This window comes from Jatropha curcas, chromosome 2 (assembly GCF_041381405.1).
Source record: "Jatropha curcas cultivar XTBG-Jc1 chromosome 2, XTBG_Jcur_1.0, whole genome shotgun sequence".
NCBI lineage: Eukaryota > Viridiplantae > Streptophyta > Magnoliopsida > Malpighiales > Euphorbiaceae > Jatropha > Jatropha curcas.
In genome coordinates this window covers 19,920,212-19,931,557 of record NC_143152.1, presented here as the reverse complement: position 1 = coordinate 19,931,557, position 11,346 = coordinate 19,920,212, and the positions used below count along the sequence as shown (strand labels likewise).

Below are 11,346 nucleotides of genomic sequence, written 5' to 3'. Positions count from 1 at the left end.
TCCACACGTAAACAAAGCACAATGTTATCACATCACAAGTAATTCAAACAGTTCATTCAATATAATAAATTATATCGATAATTAATATACAGCACATAAGTGTAATCATGGGTATATGATTATATAACATTTGTATTGTTATAATATTATACTTATATGGTAAAGAACGATAATAATAATTATATTTCAATGATATTATATTAATATATGAAGATAAGAGTTGAGTACTGAATATATTTAGATAGTATAGGGTGAATGATGCATGTTTACATATAATGGTAATACACCATTTATTATTACTCACCGATTAAAGAAAGAGTAAGCTTTATCTTGGATCTTGACTAGCAGGAGCGGTAGACGAATTCAAATGATCTAGATAAAACATAAATATAAAGGAAATACTGCATTAAATAGATGACTTTCCTTAAATAAGAAATTAAAGAATTAATCTAAATCTTATTGACATTTCTAGCAGCATTCCTCCTAAGATAGGACCTTTCCACTTATCCGAATATTAACGACTATACTTATTGATTATTTCTCACATACCTATTCATTGGGCAATCAATAATCCCAACATCCAATAGTAAATTTATAATCAACTTTTAGTTTATGGAATAAAATAATCTTTAATGTAATTCCCATAAATCCTTGTACATCTCTGCTTTAACTTAATATGATTTACTTCTTTAACTAGTCACCAAACAATAAATATTTTATATCTGCAAATATATAATAATTCTTTATTTAATTATATTTATGTGAAACATAATATCCTTTAATGAAATTCGAGACTAGTTAGTAAAACTAATACTTCTTTTAGCTTATCATTTTGCAACTCAAATTTTCAAATTAATTCAATTACACTTCCAATTCTTCTTCGTTTAATTATATACTTCTCAAGATCAAACATCTATACTATACGTTTTACCTAATTTATCTAAAACCCATTCTACAAATTCATATATGTCAAAATTCTCAGTTTATGGCATTAATTATATTTATTAATAATTCTTATTTCATTCTTAATCCTTAATTATTTTAATCCAATAGCAATAATTTTTAAACTTGAAATTATACATTAAATTTCACAAACTAAGTATTAAATTATACCGATTGAAAAAATCGAATTTTAGATTCGGGTTCAATGCATAAATCCAAAATTTCTGCCTTCCAGGGTCTCGCCGGCCGGCCGCCGAGTCGCCCCCGACATTGCCCTCGACAGTGGCCAAAAAGTACAGCTACTCGAAATCGTGCGCTCTTCACACCATATGGCTCAGATTTCATCGAGGAGTCCATTTTTTGTGTTGGTTGGGCAAGATCATCCCTCTAACTGTTGGAACGAGCCCGACAGAAGCTTAAAGTCGTTGTTCATGGTGGTTTCACAAATCGGCCATGAACCTCACGATTTTCAGATGGTAAATGCTCACATGGAGGAAAGAAATCGATCGGTATCCATCCTCAATACTAGAACCGCCGGAAACAGCGTGAAATTGCTAAAGACTGAAATCCACCCTGTGTAGCGTTTCAGTCTCGATTCGAGCTCAAATCACACAAACCAAAACTTGAATCCAACTTCTTGTGATGTGTAGATGGTCTTGAGGCTCTAAATCACCCCTTCACATGGAGTTTGGCCGAAAAAACAAAGGAGAGAAGGAGAAAGGCGAACTACCACTTAAACGAGAAGAAGAAAGAAGAAGAGGGAAAGAGGAAAAGAAAATTCGAGGGCCTTTTTGGTCATTCTGGTTCGATTTGAACCGCATCTGATCCAAATCAAAGATTTGGTTCGAGTTCACTCGGTTTACAAGTTTTCCACTTGGGTTTTGAAGATTCACACTGGTTTACGGGTCCATTTCTTAGCTCAGAAAATTATTTTCCATTAAATTTCACTAGTTAAAATTTAAATTTAAATTTTTAAATGAAAAATATTTAAAATTACATTTTCGGATTATTCCAAATAGATAGATTGGTAGCAAATTAAAATGTTTAAATGGATCTTTGTGGCATAATAAATGATCTCAATCACTGATTATTTGGGAAAACTAATGAACCTAATTGGGTACTATCAATTGTTTATTACCATCTATTTATATTCATATGATAACTCATTAATTAAAAAATTGAAATTAAATTGTACAAATCAATTGTTTATTTATTATTATGACATTTATGGAGTAAGAGAATAATTATGGAAACTTACATACCATTCTTTTTTAACGTTTTCCTTTAGTAATGATATGAAAATCATTTGATGCTCATGAGAATTGTATAAATGTTATTTCGCTATCTATATGTTTTTGCTTGAGATTTGTATTTCTACTAAACTTATAGTTTAGTGCGTTAGAGTTTTCTCACGCGCAAGTATTAGTAAGTAGCTATGTTAAAAGGAGGGCCATGATATTCGCCAAAATTAGAGGTATAAATATATTTTGAATAGAACAGAATGTTTCCTAAATTTTATTTAACATATATTTATATGCCACTAGAGGTGGTGACAATGATTAGTTATCATTGTGAATGACAAAAATAAGATTTTTATTTTGACAAAACTACCCCTCAGTCTTGCCCTTTGTTCTATGTACTCTATAGAAGGCTTCAACTCCTCTTTGTTTATCCAATTCTTACTTCTTTTAGAAAATGAAGAAACCATATTTGAAATATATTTCTTTTTGTTGGTTATTTATTTAATAGAAACCACATTAAATAATTAGAGATGATTGTTTTAGAATTGTTATAACTTATCAAAAAAATCTACAAGAAGAAAGATATCGAGAAAGATTCAAACCCCAATTCATATTTTCTGGGGCTCTATCTCTCATCAAGCTTCTAAATTTGAACATTTTAACCCTTTGTTTCTCTTATTTACTCTCTTTTTTACCATATCGGTCCCTCTCTATCTCCAATTTTGATCCACCTCCATCTTTAACCAATTCTAAGTTTTTCTTTCATGCATTTTATTATGCAGTTTACATGCATTCTCTTATTACAAGAAAATTAGTATTTACTAATAAATAGCAACAAATTACCTTCAAATTACTTACTAGATTTACTGATAAATTTGTGTTTTTTCATTAATAAGAGTGCCTAATGTTGGCGCCTAATTCTTTGACAAATCAATAATAAATTACCAACAAAATTTAGCTACAAATATGAATTTTATCATTAAAAAGCACGCATAGATATGCATTTATTTTTACCAACAAAATAATTAACAAATTTTTAAAAAATTTTAAAATTTTAGATGAAAAAATGGGCAGCAAATGATGAAATTTAAAGATAAATTATCAACGAATTAACGACAAATTAAGTAGTGGCTTCAACTATAAATTAACAACTTAGAAGCTTGAAAATGCAAAATTGGAGATTCAAATGTGGGGAGAAACACTAGCGGAACATAGAAGGGGCATGGGGAGACCATGGCTCCCAAATTCTTTTTAAAAAATTATATATAACATACTAAATATAAATATAAATATTAAAAAATAATAAAAACAATACACCATTTCTAAGCAAGTTAAACCTCTCTTTCTATTGCTCTTAAAAAAAGTTTCCGTAGCCTCTTTCTATTACTCCTCTCTACCTCAAATTGCCATAGAGCTCTTATTGAAAATCCAATCCCTTTTAATTTTATACTAATGTTTTTTTAATTTCATTAAATTGAATAGAGATTGTTATTTTAAGTTTGTATTTGAAAATAAATTTTATGTTTGTGTATCCCCGAATTACTGAGGAAGATAATGTAATTGAAAATTAGGAATCCTTATTTTGATGTTCATTACTCTTTGTTTCTAAATTAATTTATACAATTATTTAATTTTTTATTGTGATATCATCTAAACTAATTAGGTAATAGGTCATGTTTAAATCACAGAAAAGCAGGCAGTAAAATACCAAATAGGTAATTTTTGTGGAAAAGCTTATATTTTAATACCAAGCAATAAATTGCTGAACTTTTTGATTTGGATTCCATCATCGAAGAATTTAAATATTTAAAAAAATTTCGAGGAGCACTATAAAAGGGATATGTCATTCTTTTAGTATTTTTTATTTATTTAATTTGAATTATTCTATACTCGAAATGTTAAGTATATAATATGAAATTAAAAATAGAGAAAATTATTATGTAGTTCCTGACATTTGACCAAATTAACTAAGTCATTCTTGCATTTTTATAATATTAATTAATAGTCCCGCTTTAACTCTATTAGACTAGCCGATTCTTCCATCAAATTTCTTTGGTTTTTACCGTTAATCCCATTGTAAAAGAATACCCTAACTTTTAAAATGTAAAAGACCAAAGTAACCCCGCCTAACTACTCCTATCTCTTTGCCTTGCTTTGATATGAACTTTCTCTCTGGTTCTCTTCACTGCCACCACATCACCACCCTCCAATTCTATCTTAATAAACCATGCATTCTTAAAAAATTCAATCTTCATCTCCATTAAACCATTTCAGTCATCAATAGACCACCGATTTCTCAACAATAACACCAAAGCAAAACAAAAGTAACCATGATAAATTTTAGAATAAATTGCAATCGCTATGAATAAAACTCAAAACTGGGTATATGTTGTGGGCCTCAAAGTGGAGTTGACAAAATTTTGCAGAAGCAATCTTGGCTATTAGCTTTCTTGCATTCTTCCATATTATACCTTTTGATTCTCCTTCACATAATTGGGTGTAGAAATCAGGTTTGAGCACCCAAAAGTTTAGCTAGACTGCTTGATCTTCTTAAATCTAGAGTTTCCATCCTGTTAATTTTTCCAAAAAAAATTGGAAAAAAAGTCACTTCCATTCAAAGACAAGAAAAAAAAAAGATTTCCAAAAAAAAAAAAAAGAAAAATGAAGATTGACCTTGTGATTGATAGAGATAATGACAATCTGTCAATTTGTTATTTGTTATTTCTGATATGTATAATTAGTAGTATAGTTATAATAGGACACTCCTATATATAATGTACAGATGGATACGTATCTTCAGAAATCAATTAGAACTCAAATACTTTCATGGTATCAGAGCCCAGGTTACAACAATCTCAGCCCAGTTTCCGGGAGAGTACGGGTTGTTGCTCCTCTGACCCATGGCCTGATGTGTGAGGGGGAGATTGTTGGGTTATACCACATCGGTTGTAGAAGGGGCTGGTGATCAAGTTATAAGTGTAAGGGAAAGCCTCACCTCTTGAGCTAGCTTTTGGGGTTAAGAAGGCCCAAGATCACCTATCAGCGGTATCAGAGCAAAAATCCTAACTTCTCCTTTCTTATTTCTTCTTCTTCCTTGTTTATTTTATAATGGCCGAGAAGATTCATCCTGCCACAACAATTACCAACATCAAAACTCATATTCCAATAATTCTAGATTATGAAAACCCTCAGTATTCTAATTGGGCTACCCTTTTCACCATTCATGCTAAAGCAACCCTTACATATGATCACATAAGTCCTTCGAGTGGTGACTCTCTTGCCACCGTCAGAACTGCTGCTGAACAAGCGCAGTGGGATCGAATCGATAGAATTGTTCGTCAATGGATCTATGGAACAATCTCTAATGACCTTCTTAACATAATTATTAATCCCCAGGATACTGCTTTGGATGCCTGGAATAGTTTGGCAGAATTATTTCAAGACAATAAAACTGCTCGGGCTATTCATCTTGAAACTGAATTTGCAAACACTAGTTTGCGCGATTTCCCAGATGCGAAGGCATATACTCGCCGTCTTAAGGTACTTGCTGATCAGCTGGCCAATGTTGGTGCCAAGGTTTCTGATCAACGATTGGTGATGCGACTTCTAACTGGGCTAACGGATTCTTATGACAGTTTGGTCACATTAGTCCAGAATAAGGTACTTTTTCCCACCTTTGCACAGGTTCGGTCTATGCTTTTTCTTGAAGAAACTACTAAAGCTGAGCGAGCTAAAGTCGATGCTGCAGTAGCATCAATTCCTACGGCTATGATGGCAAAATCTCCTCCTGTTGAAACATTATCATCTAGTCAACAATCATGGAATCAGTCTTCTTATTCTGCCAGACCTACTAATCGAGGATGATGTGGAAATAATAGGCATCGTGGCCGTGGAAATTATTCTGGAGGACGTGGCAATAATTCTGGTGGTCGAACATTTCCACGAGGGGGTGGTTTTTCTCATCCATGGCAATATCCGTTTCTCGGAGTATGGCAGCCTTCGTATTATGATCAGCAATCACAGCTGCAGCAGTGGGCTGCACCTCCATGTCCTTATCCCTTATGGAATTATAGGCCTCCTATCCCAGCACGGCAACAAGGAATTTTGGGTCATTCACCATCACAGCCACAGTCTTCTGCTCCGTCGCAGGCTTTCTATACTGCTGCCTCTAGTAGTTATGCTCCCACAGACATTGATCAGGCTATGCATACTTTGTCGTTAAAACTGCCTGAGGAACATTGGTTCATGGACAGTGCTGCCACTTCTCATATGACTGCAAATTCTGGTAATCTCACTTTTTATTCTAATTTGAGCCGAAATAATGGAATAATTGTTGGTAATGGTAGCACTATTCCAATTCATGGTCTTGGTCATGCATTATTACCATTTACTAAACCCCCTTTGCATCTCAACAATGTTTTACATACTCCACATTTAATTAAAAATCTTGTATCTGTTCGAAAGTTTACAGTTGATAACAAAGTTTCTGTTGAATTTGATCCTTTTGGATTTACTGTGAAGGATTTTCTGACGGGGAGCCACCTTCTGAGGTGCAATAGCACGGGTGATTTATAACCATTTACTGATTCTGCATTCAATTGCGTTATACCATCTTCTGTTCAGTCTGCGTTTTTTGTTCTTTCTTCTTCCACATGGCATTCTCGTTTAGGTCATCCTGGGAAAGATGTGCTAGTTTCTCTTAGGAACAATAATTCTATTTCTTGTAATAACGACAAGTTTCCATTTTGTAATTCTTGTCCATTAGGGAAATCTATAAGACTGCCGTTTCATGCTTATAGTTCCACTAAAAATATGTCATTTGATATTATTCATACTGATTTATGGTCATCACCTGTTCCAAGTTCAGCTGGTCATCGATATTATGTCTTGTTTCTTGATGATTTTACCAAATTCTTGTGGACATTTCCAATATCACATAAATCTCAAGTGCTTAGTGTCTTTATTTCTTTCTCTAAATATGTTCAAACACAATTTGGTAAGACAATTAAGCATTTACAATGTGATAATGGTGGCGAATATAACAATGTCAAATTTCATGATTATTGTATACAAAATGGCATAGTTTTTCAATTTTCTTGTCCCTATTCCTCTTCTCAAAATGGTAAAGTTGAACGTAAAATTAAAACCATCAATAACATGGTTCGAACTTTTTTGCTTCATGCTTCTATACCTGCACGTTTTTGGCATCATGCTTTATCAACTGCCACCTATCTTCTTAATATACTTCCTAGCAAATTATTGAATTACAGGTCACCCACTCAAATGCTCTACCTTAAATATCCGTCGTATTCTCATTTACGAATATTTGGGTGTTTATGTTTCCCTTTAATTCCATCTACCACCATTCATAAGTTAGAGCCAAGATCTAAACCTTGTGTATTTTTAGGATATCCTTCAAATCATAGAGGGTATAAGTGTCTTGATCTGTCTTCAAATAAAATCATCATTTGTCGACATGTTAAATTTGATGAGAATCGGTATCCTTTTTCCAAATTACCTGCTGCTAACACTTCTGAATATGATTTTCTAGATGGTAGTTTAACACCACTACAGATACATAGGCTACATAATTCATCTATTTCTCCAACTACCAATGATGAGCATTTACATGTGTCATCACCTGCTCCCATTATACCAACTTCACAACAACATTCCCCTGCACCTTCCAATAATATGACACAACACCATGCACCTGTCAATAATTCCCAAGCTTTAAATCCACCTGCACCTTCTCATAATATGACAACCCGTAGTAAATCAGGAATATTTAAGCCTAACCCAAAATATCAGTCTTATGTTGCTACTTCTTCGTCTATTTCCCCTATACCAACAAATCCTGTGTCAGCTCTAAAAGACCCGAATTGGAAAAGTTCTATGCTTGATGAATTTGAGGCTCTCATTAAGAATACGACTTGGGATTTAGTTACTCGTACAGCAAATGTCAATATTATTAGATCAATGTGGGTTTTTGTCATAAAAAGAATTCTGATGGTTCATTTGAGAGGCATAAAGCCCGTCTTGTAGGTGATGGCAGGTCTCAACGGGAAGGAATTGATTGTGAGGATACCTTTAGTCCGGTTGTTAAACCTGCGACAATCAGAATGGTGCTTAGCCTGGTAGTTTCGAAGAATTGGTCCATTCATGAACTTGACGTCAAGAATGCATTCTTGCACGGTAATCTCAATGAGACAGGTTATATGTATCAGCCTTTGGGATTTCGAGACTCCTCCCGGCTTGATCATGTATGCCTGTTAAAGAAGTCTTTATATGGCTGGAAGCAAGCCCCTCGTGCTTGGTACTAAAGGTTTACTGATTTTACGGCAACAATTGGTTTTATTCATAGAACATGTGATCATTCTTTATTCATTTATCATAACCATGCAAAAATGGCATACATATTACTGTACGTTGATGATATAGTTCTTGTAACTTCATCAGCTGCTTTAAGAAAGGACATCATTACTAAATTAAGCGCTGAGTTTGCAATGAAGGACTTAGGACCACTTAATTATTTTCTCGGCATTAAAGTTCAACGCAATAACGCAGGTATGTTTTTGACGCAATAAAAATATGCTGCTGAACTGTTAGATTGTGCCGGCATGACTGAGTGTAAATCGAGTCTCACACCTGTGGATACAACAGGCAAATTAAGTGCTCAAAGTGGTGAACCGTGTTCTAATCCTAAGTTATACAGGCAAGTGGCTGGAGCATTACAGTATTTAACTTTTACTAGACCTGACATTTGTTATGCAGTCCAGCAAATCTGTCTCTTTATGCATGCTCCAACTGAACAGCACATGAAGGCTTTAAAGCGAATACTGCAGTACATTAAAGGAATAATTCATTATGGTTTACAGTTATATAAATCATCGGCACATTCTCTGGTGGCTTACACGGATGCCAATTGGGGTGGTTGTCCTGACACCCGCCGCTCTACTTCTGGTTACTGTATATTTCTTGGGAATAATCTTATTTCTTGGTCTTCAAAGCGGCAACGTATAATCTCAAAATCAAGCGCAGAAGTTGAATACAGAGGAGTCACTAATGTTGTTTCTGAATCTTGTTGGTTGAGGAATCTTTTGCTGGAACTACATTTTCCGATATCAAAAGCTACAATGGTATATTGTGATAATGTTAGTGCGATCTATTTGTCAGAGAATCCAGTTGAGCATCAACGCACTAAACATATAGAGATGGATATTCATTTTGTGCGTGAAAAAGTTCAAAAAAGAGAGGTTCGAGTTCATCATGTTCCTTCTCGTTATCAAATTGCAGACATCTTTACAAAAGGTCTTCCGCGCGTTTTGTTTGATGATTTCAGAAACAGTCTAAGTGTTCGCTCTGCTGCCCCTTCGACTGAGGGGGTGTGATAGAGATAATGACAATCTGTCAATTTGTTATTTGTTATTTCTGATATGTATAATTAGTAGTATAGTTATAATATGACACTCCTGTATATAATGTATATATGGGTATCTTCAGAAATCAATTGGAACTCAAATACTTTCAGTGATTATTGCAAGCAAGAAATTGAAAATGGGTATAAGATTGGCCATAACAGAAGAAAAAGTTGGAGAACTCAATTTAACACCTGCTAAGTAAATTATTTGTCCTGTACTCCTGCAAGAAATACTTTTATTAATAAAACTTGAACCTATTGAAGATTGAAAAATCAAAATTTGAATCACTTACCCTGTTAAACCCAGAAGGTAGAATCTTAAAAGGAAAGAGGGAGTGATGGGAGCTCACCTCTTCCTAAAAATTAAAAGAGGGTTTCATAAGTCAAAAAAAGTTTCTATCTTTTTGCACAGAAGCAAGAAATTAGTAGTGAACGAAGGAAGAGCACCTGTAGAAGATGAAATAAGGGAGAAGAAAGAGTGTCAAGAGCATTAGAGTTGATCTAGGTTGAGTTGACAGACACCACAACCACAAGGCAGTAGTTAAACCCTTATTGCCTTAGGTGCTGAGATCCATTGGTGCTCTTGCAACATCGTCGCTGCTGCCCCGTTATTGCCCTTGACTTCGCTTCTGTCTTTGTATGTCTTTGCTTGGACCGACAAGACTCTCTTGGAGTGCTGGTGATGGGCATGTTCTTGATTGGAGCCCTGTGGTGGCCCAGATCCGATTGTTGATGATGGCAGTGAGCTACTCTTTTGATCCATGAGAGGAGATTTAGGAGTTAAGGACTCCTTCGATCCTATTGTTAATTTTTTACGAGGGATAATTTTGTCTTTTTAACAAATATCATTTTTGTCATATCCTATTAAGGGTAAATTTGTCTTTATAAAATATTTATCTCTCATCTTTTTGCATTTTAGTAATATTTAAGGACAAAACTCAAAAAAATTGGAATGCAAGGACTAACTATTCTAACAAAATTAAATCTCAAGGACTACTAATGAATATTATAAAAATACAAGGATGATTTAGTTAATTTGATCAAATATCAAGGACTACATAATAATTTTCGCTTAAAAATATGCACTTCCAACTAATAGAAAAGATATAAAGGGAAACATACATTATGATCACTGTGGTTTGCAAAATACAATTATTTCATTCTGTCTTTTTTAAAATATACTAAAACATCCTTATAATTTACTTTCGTTAGATTGTAAGGTTTTTCCGACCATTTTTTACATTTTTTTTATAAATACCTTATGAAATAATGAAAAATAGCCATTTTATTTTTTCAAATATAAATTTCAATTTTGGTGCCCTTAGCTTCTTGTTTAAGACCAACCCTAGGAAGAAAGATGTTATGCACAATCACAAAATTGACAAAATGGATTGGATGCAGCCATTGGGCGGTTGTTATGTAGAGAGGAGAATTGCTGCAGAGGAAATGAGATAGAATACAGAGACAATTGTAAAGAAGGTTAGATTTATCAAAATAAAAATCTTGGCTCTAGCACTAACAATCTCGGCAATTTCGCCGCCCAAACAAAATATGTTATAGCATCGATCGTATCATAGATAGACTAACGTTGGTTGTTATTTTCTCACATAGTCTTAGTCTTCATGTATTTTTCAGTGTCAACTTTATCAAAGTCACTAAATTAAAAAAAATTAAAAATCTAAACATTTAATTAATAATATTTTTCATTCACAAGCTAAAATAGGAAAAAAATTATAAGTGAAT

At 33.6% G+C, this 11,346-nt stretch overlaps 1 long non-coding RNA gene across 2 annotated transcripts; it reads right to left on the bottom strand.

The window, feature by feature from the left end:
• Positions 1-4,508: 4,508 nt before the first annotated feature.
• On the bottom strand, positions 4,509-10,352 carry LOC149498356 (uncharacterized). 2 transcript variants are annotated; one of them, XR_016319790.1, is made up of 3 exons: positions 9,897-10,352; positions 9,796-9,824; positions 4,509-4,753 (listed from the first exon to the last, which is right to left on the bottom strand). It is a non-coding gene; the product is annotated as an uncharacterized LOC149498356 (long non-coding RNA). The 2 variants fall into 2 exon arrangements; XR_016319791.1 differs by lacking the exon at positions 9,796-9,824.
• Positions 10,353-11,346: the final 994 nt, after the last annotated feature.